Below are 14,105 nucleotides of genomic sequence, written 5' to 3'. Positions count from 1 at the left end.
AGTGGTTTTTCTTGCTGCTGTTGTTGTTGCTTATGCCTTTGAGGTCCAGAAAAATCGTTGTCAAGACCAGTGTCAAGAAGTATTTCTGGGACTTCCCTCGTGGTCCAGTGGTTAAGACTTCATCTTCCAATGCAGGGGCTGTGACTTCAGTCCCTCGTCTGAGAACTAAGGTCCCACGGGCCTCATGTCCAAAGAACCAAAGCAAAAAGCAGAAGCAATATTGGAAGAAATACAATAAAGACTTCAAAATGGTCTGTACCAAAAAAATCCTTTAAGAAAAGAGTATTTCTTTCCAACCCCGGCCCTGCAGGATGGCTCCCGCAAAGAAGGGCGGCGAGAAGAAGAAGGGCCGGTCCGCCGTCAACTAGGTGGTGACAAGAGAATCTACATTCACAAGCGGGTCCATGGAGTGGGTTTCAAGAAGTGTGCCCCTAGGGCACTCAAAGAAATCCGAAAGTTTGCCATGAAGGAGATGGGAGCCCCGGATGTGCTCATTGACACCAGGCTCAACAAAGCCGGCTGGGCCAAAGGGATCAGGAATGTCCCATACTGTCCAGAAGACTTAATGAAGATGAAGACTCGGCAGACAAGCTCTATACTTTGGTTACCTACATGCCCGTCACCACCTTCAAAAATCTACAGACAGTCAATGTGGATGAGAACTAATTGCTGATGGTCCAAAAAAGTTATTGAACTGCCAAAAAAAAGAGTATTTACACTGTGTTTTTTTTCTAAGAGTTTGATGGTTTCTGGCCGTTCATTTTAAGTTTTAACCTATTTCAAGTTTATGTTTGTGGATGGTATAAGACAGAGGTCCAGTTTCATTATTTTCTCGTGGTTATCTAGTTTTTTCATCAGTATTTATCAAAGAAACTATGCATTGAGTATTATTGGCTTTTTTGTTCAATATTGCAGGCGGATGCTTTACCATCTGAGCTGCCAGGGAAACCCCTGTTCAGTGTTAGCTGACGTATATTACATGCCAGTTTTAAGCTGTGATAATTCTAGGCAGACCATAAATTCTGACATGTGTGGGATTCTTCAGTAATTTAACTCTGGGGAATCAAAGGGCTGTCATATTGACACAGGTTATCCAAAGCAAGAATCAACTCACCCTGGCTTATATTCATTCTTTCCTTTGGAATGTCCAGTCCATGCCAGCTAAAAGAATAAATAATCACATGATTACTAACATTCAAATTTAAAGTCATGTGAAATGAAAGTAGCTCAGTCTCAGTCGTAGCTGACTCTCTGTGACTCTGTGGACTATATAGTCCATGGAATTCTCCAGGCCAGGATACTGGAGTGAGTAGCCTTTCCCTTCTCCAGGGGGATCGTCCCAACCCAGGGATGGAACCCAGGTCTCCCGCGTTGCAGGCGGATTCTTTACCAGCTCTTCCACCAGGGAAGCCCATGTGAAGTAAATTGGTGTCTTAATGTTCTTTTTAAAAAAATTCTTATGTATTTGTTTTTGACTGTGCTGGGTCTTCTTCCTTTGAGGGTTTTTCTCTGGTTCTTGTGGCAAGTAGAGTGGGGTAGTCTCTCCTTGTGGTTCATAGGCGTCTCATTCTGGTGTCTTCTTGCAGACCACAGGCTCGAGGATACGTGGGTATGTGGGCTTCAGTGTTGTGGCATCTGGGTTTACTTGCTCTGAGGCATGTGGGTTCTTCCTGGATCAGGGATGCAAACTGTGTCTCCTGCCTCGGCAGACAGATCCTTTACCAGTGCACCACCAGGAAACCGGCCGCCCCGCAGCCCCGCCCCACTGGTGTCTTAATATTCTTCTTTTTTTAAAATTTAAATTTATTTATTTTAATCGGAGGCTAATTACTTTACAGTATTGTATTGGTTTTGCCATACATCCACATGAATCCACCATGGGTGTATTCTTAAGGTAAGTTTCCCGTTAGCAAATCGTGGTTTCCAATATTCTGCGATCTGACCCACCTGGTGTAATCCTCTCACAGCGTATATTTGGGTGAAGTGTGTGATGACGACCGTCAGACAGGAAAATGACAACATGGTGCACACGTGCCCGAAATTCTCTGCTGTTTTGTAGGGAGGCAGGTTGTGTAGGGCCAGTGGCTTTGAGCAATCCTAGGGGAGCAGGAACCATCTCAACGTTTCCAGGTGCTGACGGGCCTAACACAAGACTTGGTGTCTCAGATCGACACGTTATACTTGCAGCTCCTCTTCCTTTCTTCTCGTGGAAGTGCTAATAAGTAGGAAAATGGCCAAGAGGCTGTCAAAAAAGAAACAAAAAAAAAAAAGGAAAAGATATCTGTCTGTGACGTGACTGCATTTTAAAACAGGGAATGAAACCCTGTTGACACTACTGTTCCATCATGTTTGTGTTTTAGAAACTATTCCTGTATTGTGCTTGGTGACATACCCGAAATCAACTTGAATAGATTTTGCTGGTTAATCAGAGAGAGGAAGGAAAGAAGAGAAAGAGAAAGTACGTTTAATATTGAAGATCATTATTTAGAATTTAAGGCTGCACCCACCCGCCTCTGTTTGATAGTCAAGAATACTGTATTTATTACCAGCAAATAGGTCTTTTGCAAGAATTATCTGAAGGCAAGATGGCACTGGGTTAGTTTTGTCATAAGCATGACTCATGGGGACTTCACTGGTGGCCCAGTGGCTAAGACTCCTCCTTCCATTGGAGGGAGTGCGCGTTCCATCCCTGTTAGAGGAGCTAAAATCGAACATGCCTGGCGGGCCAGAAAAGCCAGAGCCTAAGAGAGAAACCATATTGTAACGAAATCAATAAGGAGCTTAAAAATGGTCCATATTTTTTTTTTAAATCTTGAAAAACAAATGATGCATGGAAAAGAAAGAAAAGGAAATAAGGAAATGCTCTTCCTTCTAAAGTCAACCAAAGTTGTACGTGTGGTCTTATCCAACCCAAGTGTATCAAGTGGATGCAATGTTTCTTCATGTTCTTCACTCTGTCCTTCATATGGGACTCATATTTGCCGGGTTGCTCTTTGGGAAGATACCACATGTGTGTATGCTCATACATATGTGATATATAGCAATGTTCTGGGGGAGAAAAGCCATGAACCAGGATATATTTCTCTCTCCTGGTTTAATTCTGTGAAGCATATTCTATTTTTATACACCAGTACTGGTTTGTCCAAAGAATTGATGCCTTTGGAACTGAGGTGCTGGAGAAGACCCCTGAGAGCCCCTTGAACAGCAAGGAGATCAACCCCGAAAACTTGTTGGGAGGACTGATGCTGATGCTCCAGCATGCTGATGCAAATAGCTGACTCATTGGAAAAATCCAACGAGGGCTGGAGGAGAAGAAGGCGTCAGAGGATGAGATGGCTAAACGGCATCACTGATGAAACGAACATGAACTTGGGCGGACCTCAGGAGACGGTGAGGGACAGAGGCCTGGCGTGCTGCACTCCATGGGGTCGCAAAGAGTTGGACAAGACTGGGCGACTGAACAAGAACTAATATGTCTGTCTGTACCATTCCAAAGCTCCAGGGCACCATCAGAAATGTATAAATTCTTACCAGTTGAAACATTCTCCCAACATTATGCAGTGGGTGATACATAGAGAGTTTAAATACAGCACTTCTGATCAAGAAGTTACTGCAACAGGGGACTTCGATGATGGTCCATTAGTTAAGACTTGACCTTCTAAATGCAGGGGGCACAGGTTCGATCCCTGTTCAGGGAACCATTAAAGATCATACATGCACCCCAGTGTTCACTGCAGCACTGTTTACAATAGCTAGGACGTGGAAGCAACCTAGATGTCCATCGGCAGACGAATGGATAAGAAAGCTGTGGTACGTAGACACAATGGAATATTACTCAGCCATGAAAAAGAATGCATTTGAGTCAGTTCTAAGGAGGTGGGTGAACCTGGAGCCTATTATACAGAGTGAAGTAAGTCAGAAAGATAAACACCAATACAGTATACTAACACATATATATGGAATTTAGAAAGACGGTAACGATGACCCAAAAAGGAAGAGACCAGGAGACACGGATGTAAAGAACAGACTTTTGGAGTCTGTGGGAGAGGGCAAGGGTGGGACGATGTGGGAGAATGGCATCGAAACATGTATATTATCACATGTGAAATAGATCGCCAGTCCAAGTTCGATGCATGAAGCAGGGAACTCAAAGCCAGTGCACTGGGACAACCCTGAGGGATGGGATGGGGAGGGAGGTGGGAAAGGGCTTCAGGATGGGGGACACATGTACACCCATAGCTGATTCATGGCAAAACCCACCACAATATTGTACAGTAATTAACCTCCAATTAAAATAAATAAATACTTTTTCTTAAAAGATCACATGCTTCGAAGTGCAGCCAAAAAAAAAAGGGGGGGGGGCAACGTGAGAGATACATTTAAGAATTTGTTTCATTCTTGGAGCCAAAGATAAATAGGAAAAAAATACGTGTTTAAGACAACTTGTTCTGGTGCTGTTTCCTGGTTTCTAGATGGTAGATATTGTGCAACTCCCACGATGGTTTGCTGCTACATTTTCTTCTCCATAAAATTGAGTTAATAATGCTTATCCTTCTCTGAGGTTTTTTTTTTTTTTATTATTCTGAAAGAAAAAAAAGAGAAAATGCTTGGAAAGCACTATATAAATTCCACAGCTTTATAAAGATGAAAAGTAGGATTACTCACTCATATTTTTATGCTTCACTTGAAACCTCAATAAAAGAGTCCTTCCTATAAAGGGCAGTTTTGCTTCTTCCTGAAATAAATTCTGATACTAGAAAGCATCAGATTTCTTTTTCGTTAATGAGAAATGGGGGATAGCCCTGATAGTCCAGTGGTCAAGATGTTGGCTTCCAGAGCACCGAGTGTGGGTTCAGTCCCCGGTCTGTGGGCTAACCCACGTGCCTGCTGCTGCTAAGGCGCTTCAGTCGTGTCCGACTCTGTGCGACCCCAGAGATGGCAGCCCACCAGGCTCCCCCGTCCCTGGGATTCTCCAGGCAAAAACACTGGAGTGGGTTGCCATTTCCTTCTCCTACCCACATGCCTGGTGGCCAGAAAAAAAAAAAAAAAAAAAAAACAATGTAAAACAGAAGACATATTGTAATAAGTTCAGTGAAGACTTTTCAAAATGGTCCATGTCAAAAAAATCTTTTAAGAAAATGGAGAGACAATTTCTTACAGTATTTTCTACCACTGTCTTGAATACAAATGTGTGAGATGGACTTTTGTGTGAAAGGCATTCTTTAAAGTGACCGATTCGCTAGGACTTTGACAGTTATCCAACCATCATGCTCATTGTAGCATTGCATTCCTGTAGACTTCAGCGTTAACAATGCAGACAGGTGAGCACAGCTGTATTTGAACTTCTAAGCTATCTGAGAATACAATAGGATCTGGGTTCATTGAGGATTCATTCAGGGCTCGGACACTCAGTCATCTCTATTTGGCAATCCCGTGGACTGTAGCCCACCAGGCTCCTCTGTCCATGGGATTCTCCAGGCAAGAATGCTGGAGTGGATTGGCATGCCCTTCTCCAGGGGATCTTCCCGACCCAGGAATCGAACCCGAGTCTCTTGCATCTCCTGCATTAGCAGGCAGGTTCTTGATCAGTTCAGCCACCAGGAACTGACCCCGCATGTAGATATCTCCTCATATCTTATTATCTTTAAGACTCGTAATGTATGAAATTGCAGAGCATAAAACATGGTGAACTGCGTCAAATTAAATGTCAAGAGCTGTACGACTGGTTGCAATGCATGTATGGAGAAGTGACCTTTTCATTTTATTTAATATGTTAAGTAGATATTAAAGCACTTACATGGATTTTTTTGATTAAAATTTTGATAAATTCTTTAAGAATAATTTCTTTATTTCTGGCTGCACTGGGACTTCATTGGACTCCGCTGGGACAAGCCTGTGCTTTCTGTGTTTTTGGCGAGCAGGGTCTACTCTGTAGTTGTAGTGTGCAGACTTATGGCAATAGCTTCTCTTGCTCTGGGGTACGGGCTCTAGGCACTCCAGCTTCAGTCGTCTGGGCACACGGTCTAAGTTGCTCTGTGGCATCTGCGATCTTCCTGGACCAGGGATCAAACCCGTGTCTCCAGCATTGGCCAGTAGACTCTCACCCAGCCTACCAGAAGGGAAGTGCTATTGCCTACGTTTTGAAAATGTCTTTTGCAGTGCCAACACTTTTAAAAATTTCTGCTGCAGGGACACAGCATCCATCATCCTTGGAATGTGTATGCAGTGGTTGTCTTTTTTGAGGCTGCCTCTCCCTGTCTTACACGCCACAAGTTGAAATTATGCAAAACATACTGATTTCCAGAAAACGTTTAAACATTAAAGACATTTTTTTTTCAATGTTTTGAATTGGAAACTTTGAGTGAGCGCTCTCATTTTTGATGCTGTTTGTTTAGTGATATGTACACCCCGTCAAAATATCTGCCACTTGATTGATACTCTTGTGAAAATAGGCAAATGACAATGGAATATGTGACTGTCAAATTTAGACCAGACGAAACAAACATTGCAGAGTAAATTTCAGTTTGAGGTTTTCCCCAGTCGCAAGGGTTTGAAAGGAAACAGTTTTCCAAATTGCCTTTGAGCTCTTCTTAAGATTTTCCGGTAGCTAATGTAGCACAGTGTTATTGCTGATTTCCAAATTCTGGATTGGGTGGTTGTTATTTAGTTGCTAAGTCAACTCCGACTCTTTGTGACCCCGTGAACTACAGCACACCAGGCTCCACTGTCTTCCACTATCTCCTGGAGAAATTCTTCCTGGGGTTTTAGTTGATTTGCAATATTATTAGTTTGTGATACATAACACTGCGAGTCAGTCTTAAGTATACATGTAGCTACTCTTTTTTAGATCCTTTCACAGATAGGTTGTTACAGAGTATTGAGTAGAGGTCCCTGTGCTATCCTTATTAATTATCTACATGTAGTCATGTCTATCGGAGAAGGCAATGGCACCCCACTCTAGTACTCTTGCCTGGAAAATCCCATGGATGGAGGAGCCTGGTGGGCTGCAGTCCATGGGGTCGCTACAAGTCGGACATGACTGAGCGACTTCACTTTCACTTTTTACTTTCATGCATCGGAGGAGGAAATGGCAACCCACTCCAGTGTTCTTGCCTAGAGAATCCCAGGGCTGGGGGAGCCTGGTGGGCTGCCGTCTATGGGGTCGTACAGAGTCAGACACGACTGAAGCGACTTAGCAGCAGCAGCAGCAGTCATGTCTATATGTCAACGACACCCTTTCCATTTATCTCCACCGTGGGAAAGATTGCAGGCAGGAGGAGAAGGGGGCGACAGAGGATGAGATGGTTGGATGGCATCACTGACTCAGTGGACATGAGTTTGAGCAAGCCCTTGGAGATGGTGAAGGACAGGGAAGCGTGGTATGCTGCAGTCCTTGGGATCATGAAGAGTCGGACATGACCGAGCAACTGAACTGTCTGCTTTCCCACCTTGTAATCATAAGTTTGGTTTTGGTGTCTGTGAGTCTGTTCTTTGTATGTAAGGTGTTTTTTTTTTTGTACTGCTTTTTTAAGATTCCACATGTAAGAGATGGCATATGATATTTATCTCTCTCTGACTTACTACACTTTGTATGATAATTTCTAGGTCCGTCCATGTTGTGGCAAGGGGAATTATTTTGCTCATTTTTATGGCTGAGTAATATTCCACTGTATATATGTGCCACATCTTCTTTATCCACCGTTCCTCTCTTGATGGACAATCTGGTTGTTTCCATGTCTTGGCTATTGTACGTAACGCTGCTGTGAAGATTGGGGTGCATGTATTGTTTCGAATTATGGTTTTCTCTGGATATATGACCAGGAGTAGTATTGCTGGGTCATATGGTGGCTCTGTTTTTAGTTCTTTCCTATGACTGTGATCTTATTTGGAAACAACGCTTGCAGATGTAAGTCAAGATGTCATGTGGGCATAGAGTGGGCTCATCATTAATAAGACTGGTGTCTTTATAAGAACAGAAGAAATACAGAAATACACATGCACAGAGGGCCTTCCCAGATGGTGCAGTGTTAAAGAATCTGCCTGCTAATCCAGGAGATGCAGCTTCGATCCCTGGGTCCGAAAGAATTCCTGGAGAAGGAAACGGCAACCCACTCCAGTATTCTTACCTGGGAAAGCCTATGGACAGAGGAGCCTGGCGGGCTACAGTCCATGGGATCACCAAGAGTTGGACATGACTGAGCGACTAAGCACATGCCCAGAGAGAAGACTTCCAGGTAGAAAGAGAGACACTCGAGGAAACTCATGTGATGATAGAGGCAGAGATGGGAGTGATGAAACGACAAGTCAAGGAATGTCAGAGGCTGCTGGGAGGCAGGGGCAGAGGGATTCCTTGGATATTTGGAGAAAGGACACAGCTCCAGGGACACGTGGATTTCAGACGTCAGCTGCAGAACCGTGAGAGAATGGATGGCTGTGCTCATTAGCTACATCCTTTGTGATAGACTGTTTTAGCAGCCACAGGAATCCAACAGTTTTTTGGGGTTTTTTCGTGTGCTTACCTATTTTTAAAAAATAAATTTTGGCTACTCCCCAAGGCACGGAGGAACCTAGTTCCCCGACCAGGAATAGAACCCAGAACATGAGCCCCTGCACACACTCACGTCCGTCGAGTCAGTGATGCCATCCAACCATCTCATCCTCTGTCGTGCCCTGCTCCTTCTTTCAACTCTGTGTCTCATGGTCGAACCTTTGTCTCGTATCTCCCTTCCCTGATTTCGTGCCTGTCTAGCTGTTTTATTTTTCTTTCTTTTCCTGTGGTTGATTTCTTTTCCCCATTTACTCCTGCACTGGCAGGGCAGAGAGTCAACATAGGAAGGTGCTACTTGGATCCGGGCTACAGAGCTCTGTGAGTTCTATGTAAACTTTGATCTGCACCATTTTTAAAATCTTCCTTGAATCTGTGACAACACCACCCCTGTTTTAAGTTCTGGGTGTTTGGCCGCGAGGCGTGAGGGATCTTAGCTCCCTGACCAGGGGTCGACCCCACACCTCTTGCATTGGAAGGTCAAGTCTTAAACACTGGACCACCCGGGAAGGCCCAAGATCTGTGGGTTTTCATCCTCCTTGGGCACACATGTCAAGAATCTCATTCATCCCCAACCTTATCTCTGGGCTTCCTTGTCGTGGAAATGCCTTAGGTCATCTGAGAAGACAGATCCTAATGGATACAAGACAAGGTTTCCATGGACTTTTGAAACTGATGCATAGATTGATATTTGACATGTGACGTTGCTGAATGTATATATTTTTCGGTTCAGTGTGTCTGTCTGTAAAAATTTAATATTGCGTAGGCAAACATCTTTAATCTCTTCCCACCATGGCTCAATGCCCACTCATGGGTACGATGTAACTCTATTTTCCCGTCTTTCCTCCACCTGCGATGTCTCACTTAGCTTCTCCCCTTTAAATTCCAGAATAGATTTCTATTAATTTATTATAGCCCTGCACAAATTATGACAGACTCTCTTCCCACTCAGCCTCTGAGACGGTCTCCTGGGGACACTTGCCACCAAGCCCAGTGACACCACCCTCAGTGATAAAGATGTTGAGCTTGATTTTAGATTATAACATTCTCCCAATAAGCTGCATTTATGAAGAATTATTTTTTTTGTCATTTTCTTTAGCCTGATGAGACTGGAATCATATTCTGAGTCAATAGAGCTAAGAGTGACGTATAGACCTTCTCATAAAGTCTCCATTTGATCCATAGTTCAAATAAGCTGGCACAGTGTCCTCACAATTCTCACAAACCTGTGTGAGTTTCTAGACATTTTATGTCAAACCCAGAAGCTAATCTCATTGGAAAATCATGTTGAAAATATGGAAGCAATGGCAAGAAAAAAAAAAATCAGTAAGGTACAAAAAATGGATTAATAATTAAAAATAGCTAATGGTAATAGCAGCAATGTAAAAGGAAATAAAAGCTTTCTAAATATTATTATTTATTCTTTTGTAAAGATTTTTTTTTTTTTTTTTGATGTGAACCATTTTAAAAGTCTTTATTGAGTGTGTTACAATATTGGTTCTGTTTTATGTCTTGGGGTTTTTGGCCACAAGTCATGTAGAATCTAAGCTCCCCATCCAGAGATCAAACCTGTACTCCCTGCATGGAGAGGAGAAGTCTTACACCCCCGGGCCGCCAGGGAAGCCTCCATGTTCTTGTCTGTAAGGGATTGTATTTATTCATTCGCTTCTGGCCGTGCTGGGTCTCTGTTGAGGTCTGAGGGCTTTTCTCTAGTTGCAGCGAGCCGGGGCTACTCTCGAGCTGTGGTGTGTGGGCATCTCGCTGCGGGGGCTTCCCTATTTGGGGACTATCAAGTCTCGGGTGAGGGGGCTTCAGTGCTTGTGTTGAGTGGGCTCAGTGGCTCCTTGGCACGAGTATTCCTCCTGGACTAGAGATGGAACCCATGCGCCCTGCCCTGGCGGGTGAAGTCTCAGCCACAGGACTGCCAGGAAAGTTCCTATTCTTGATTCAGTTCAGTTCAGTCGCTCAGTCGTGTCCAACTCGTACTGACCCAATGGGCTGCAGCACGCTAGGCCTCCCTGGCCACCACCACCTCCAGGAGTTTACCCAAACTCATGATGTCCATTCTTTAGATGTACTGTTTTTTAGGCTCAATTGAGAAGGCTTTGTAACTTAAAAGCTCGATGGTCCCATTGATGATAAGGGAGAACTGACTAAAGGTTGATGCTCACTTAGGGATTTAGTTTTATCTGGAACGACAGGAAGGTACAGTCACGATTGTGTACAGAGGGAAAATGGGAGGGTCAAAGTAATGGAAACGCAGCGACGGTCATTACTTCTGAAGGTGCAGATCATTGATGTCTCTGCAAGTGCTTCTTGGGTGTGAGATTTCATCCGTGGCTGGCTTTGTGATTCCATCATTCTCTGCTGCTCCACCCTTCAGTATCCTGGCCTCTCTCTCCTATGTGAGTCTCCCCTGGTCCCGTCTCCTGTGTGAGTCTCCCCTGCTCCCCTCTCTCTCCTGTGTGAGTCTCCACTGCTCCCCTCTCCTGTGTGAGTCTCCCCTGGTCCCCTCTCGTCTGTGAGTCTCCCCGGTCCCCTCTCCTGTGTCAGTCATCCCTGGTCCACCATCCCATAGCCAGATGCTGCTATCACAAATCCCTGTGGAGAATTAAAGCCATTGTCCAGATAGCTTGGGTTTTCACAGCTGCTCAAAACCCTTTATACCACCCCCTCCATCCACCCCCCCCCCACCCCGGCTCAGGCACAGTCTCTGAGGTTAACACGATCAGTCTCTGTTCTTTCGAATATTCTCCCAAATGATCTGTTTTTATTTCCTTTCAAAATGATGGATCTAGTGGCCATAATATGATTATTGTGGAATAAAAATCTTTATGATGAAAAAGAAGGATGTCTTACTAATTTTAATGAATCTGTAACAGCAGGGGACCGGGGGACTTCAGTCGTGGTCCGGTGGCTATGACCGCACATTCCCAAAGCAGGGGCCTGGCTTTCAATCCTTAGGCAGGTAGTTATATCCTACAGGCCACAGCTGAAATTGGTGCAGCCAAATAAATGAGTATTTAAGAGAAAAATACAAAGGATCTTCATTAAATTCAGAGGCTACTTCAAATTGATTCTCCACGAATATTTATTGAATGAAGGTCTGACATATAGTAGGCACATATGTATATATGTATGTTATAGACAGAAATTCTGGTTTAAATAATAAACTATTTTTTCTATATCTATGCATGTTCATGTATATGTATGTATGTTACATAAATTTTGACTTAAATGACAGGATCACTTTAGGATAATTAAAAGTAAATCAATCTTCAATTAATATTAGCATAAAATAATTGATATAATTAATTACTTATTAACTAATATAATTACTCTTAATAAATAATGTAAAATATGTAATAATATAATGGTGTAATTGCTTTAAATAATAGAGTAATAAAAACAATATTTTTGCTTGAAATAAATAAGTCCGTATTATAAGGACTTCCCTGGTGACTCAGATGGTAAAGAACCCACCTGCCAATTCAGGGGACATGGGTTCGATCCCTAGATTGGGAAGATCCCCTGGAGAAGGGCATGGCAAATCACTCCAGTATTCTTGCCTGGAGAATCCCATGGACAGAGGAGTCTGGCGGGCTACAGTCCATGGGGTCACAAAGAGTCAGGCACGACAGAGCAACTATGCAACAACATGTATACGCATACATATATGTGTGTATATGTGTTATATATATGAACTCTGATTTAAATAATATACCATGCCTATATATGTGTATATGTGTACATATATGTTATCTATATATATATTTTTTGATAAATAACATAATATCCCTTTTACATATGTATTGAATATATTCAATATATATAAATTTTGGTTTAAATAATACATTATCCCAACATATAAAAATATGTGGTATTATATATAGGTATATAATTCTATAAAATGTATAGTATTCTGTCCTTCTCCAGGGGATCTCCCCAACCCAGGGATCAAACCTGCATCAGCAGGCAGATTTTTTACCGGGGAGCTACCTGGGCAGCCCCTTAGAGGCAGTTACTCTCACTCAAAATCCATTCCAAAGATTATCAGATAATTAATTATAGCAACATTAATTGCAAGATGGGCTTCCCTGGTGGCTCAGTTGGTGAAGAATCTGCCTGCAATGCAGGATACCTGGGTTCGATCCCTGGGTGGGGAAGATCTCCTGAAGAAGGAAGTGGCAACCCACTCCAGTATTCCTGCCTGGAGAATCCCATGCACAGAGGAGCCTGGCAGGTTACAGTCCATGGGGTCACAAAGAGTCAGACACGACTGAGCAATTAAGAAAAAAGATTGCAGTATCATTGAATATTGGAAAATTGCCCTTGAAGTGCTTGAAAATGACTCTGATGTCTCCTACTTTGGTGGGCATCTATAGACTTTGTTGTAAGCAAGGTCACCTTGTCCATCAAGACCAGCAAGACTGCTGACTGCTTCCATGCTTGAGACTGTGGAAAATGGTTACTATTGAGAAAGAGGACAAAGTTCCCTGTGGTCCAGTGGCTAAGACTCTGTGCTCCCAATGCACGGGGACCTGAGTTCAATCCCTGGTCAGGGAACTAAATATCCCACCTGCCAGAGCTAAGACCCTGTGCAGCAGAATAAATAAATGTAAACAATTTTTAAAAAGAAAGAGGACATGCCTGTGTACATAGCCTTAAAATAAGAGATCGACATTCCAAATTGACCGTGAAAAAATGAAACAGAAGCCCTGAATTGCCTGAATTTGTTACTGAGTCAGGCGTTGGTGAACCATGGCCGTTAACCAAGTCAAACCTGACATCTAATTTATAAAATAATCGTTACTGGAAAATAACCCTGATTCATTTCTGTGGCTTCGTGAGACCTATAGGAACAGAACTGGATCTTTCCAACGGAACCTTTATGTCTGTGGAGCCTAAAATAATTATTATTTTGACCTTTTAAAAACAGTTTTCTCACCCTGTCCTAGATTCAAGCAGAGTGTGTGTCTATATTAAAAATGATGTACTTGTTACATGAGCCGTGTTAGTGGAGCCTACTGTGGATATCATTTGACAGTATTTCTACATCAAACCATCATGCTGTATGCCTTAAACTTATGGTGACATACACACACACACATCAGTTATTTCTCAATAAAACGGAAGAAAAAAAAAAAACCAAAAACCGTGCTGAGAGAACGCGCAGTAGCTGTTGTCCACATTGAGACTAAACACTATGATATTTATATGCACTTACTTTTTTCTTTAGAAGAAAACAAAAAAAAATCATAATAATGATTTTTATCAATGATATTAATGGTATAAAATTAGTGATTTTTATTAATGGATCATAATAATGGTAGTGATAGCAATAATCTTTCTTTAATTTCAGACAACATTGTCGTTCTGCTTCTGGCATCAAAGAGAAATTACAGTGTATCACTGGGGCCTTAAAATCTTTCTTCTGGTATTTTATAAGGAAAGAGCATATTCTGGGGACTTCCCTGGTGGTCAAGTCTTGAAGACTTTTCCTTCCACTGCAGGGGATGTGGGTTCGATCCCAGGTCAGGGAACTAAGATCCCACATGCC

The 14,105-nt window shown here is 42.8% G+C and overlaps 1 pseudogene; it reads left to right on the top strand.

Annotated features, from left to right (window-relative positions):
- Positions 1–288: 288 nt before the first annotated feature.
- LOC783541 (large ribosomal subunit protein eL31-like) lies at positions 289–710 on the top strand (annotated as a pseudogene).
- Positions 711–14,105: the final 13,395 nt, after the last annotated feature.

The sequence above is a fragment of the Bos taurus genome, chromosome Y (genome assembly GCF_002263795.3).
Source record: "Bos taurus isolate L1 Dominette 01449 registration number 42190680 breed Hereford chromosome Y, ARS-UCD2.0, whole genome shotgun sequence".
Classification (NCBI taxonomy): domain Eukaryota; kingdom Metazoa; phylum Chordata; class Mammalia; order Artiodactyla; family Bovidae; genus Bos; species Bos taurus.
This window is presented reverse-complemented; position numbering and strand designations above follow the sequence as displayed.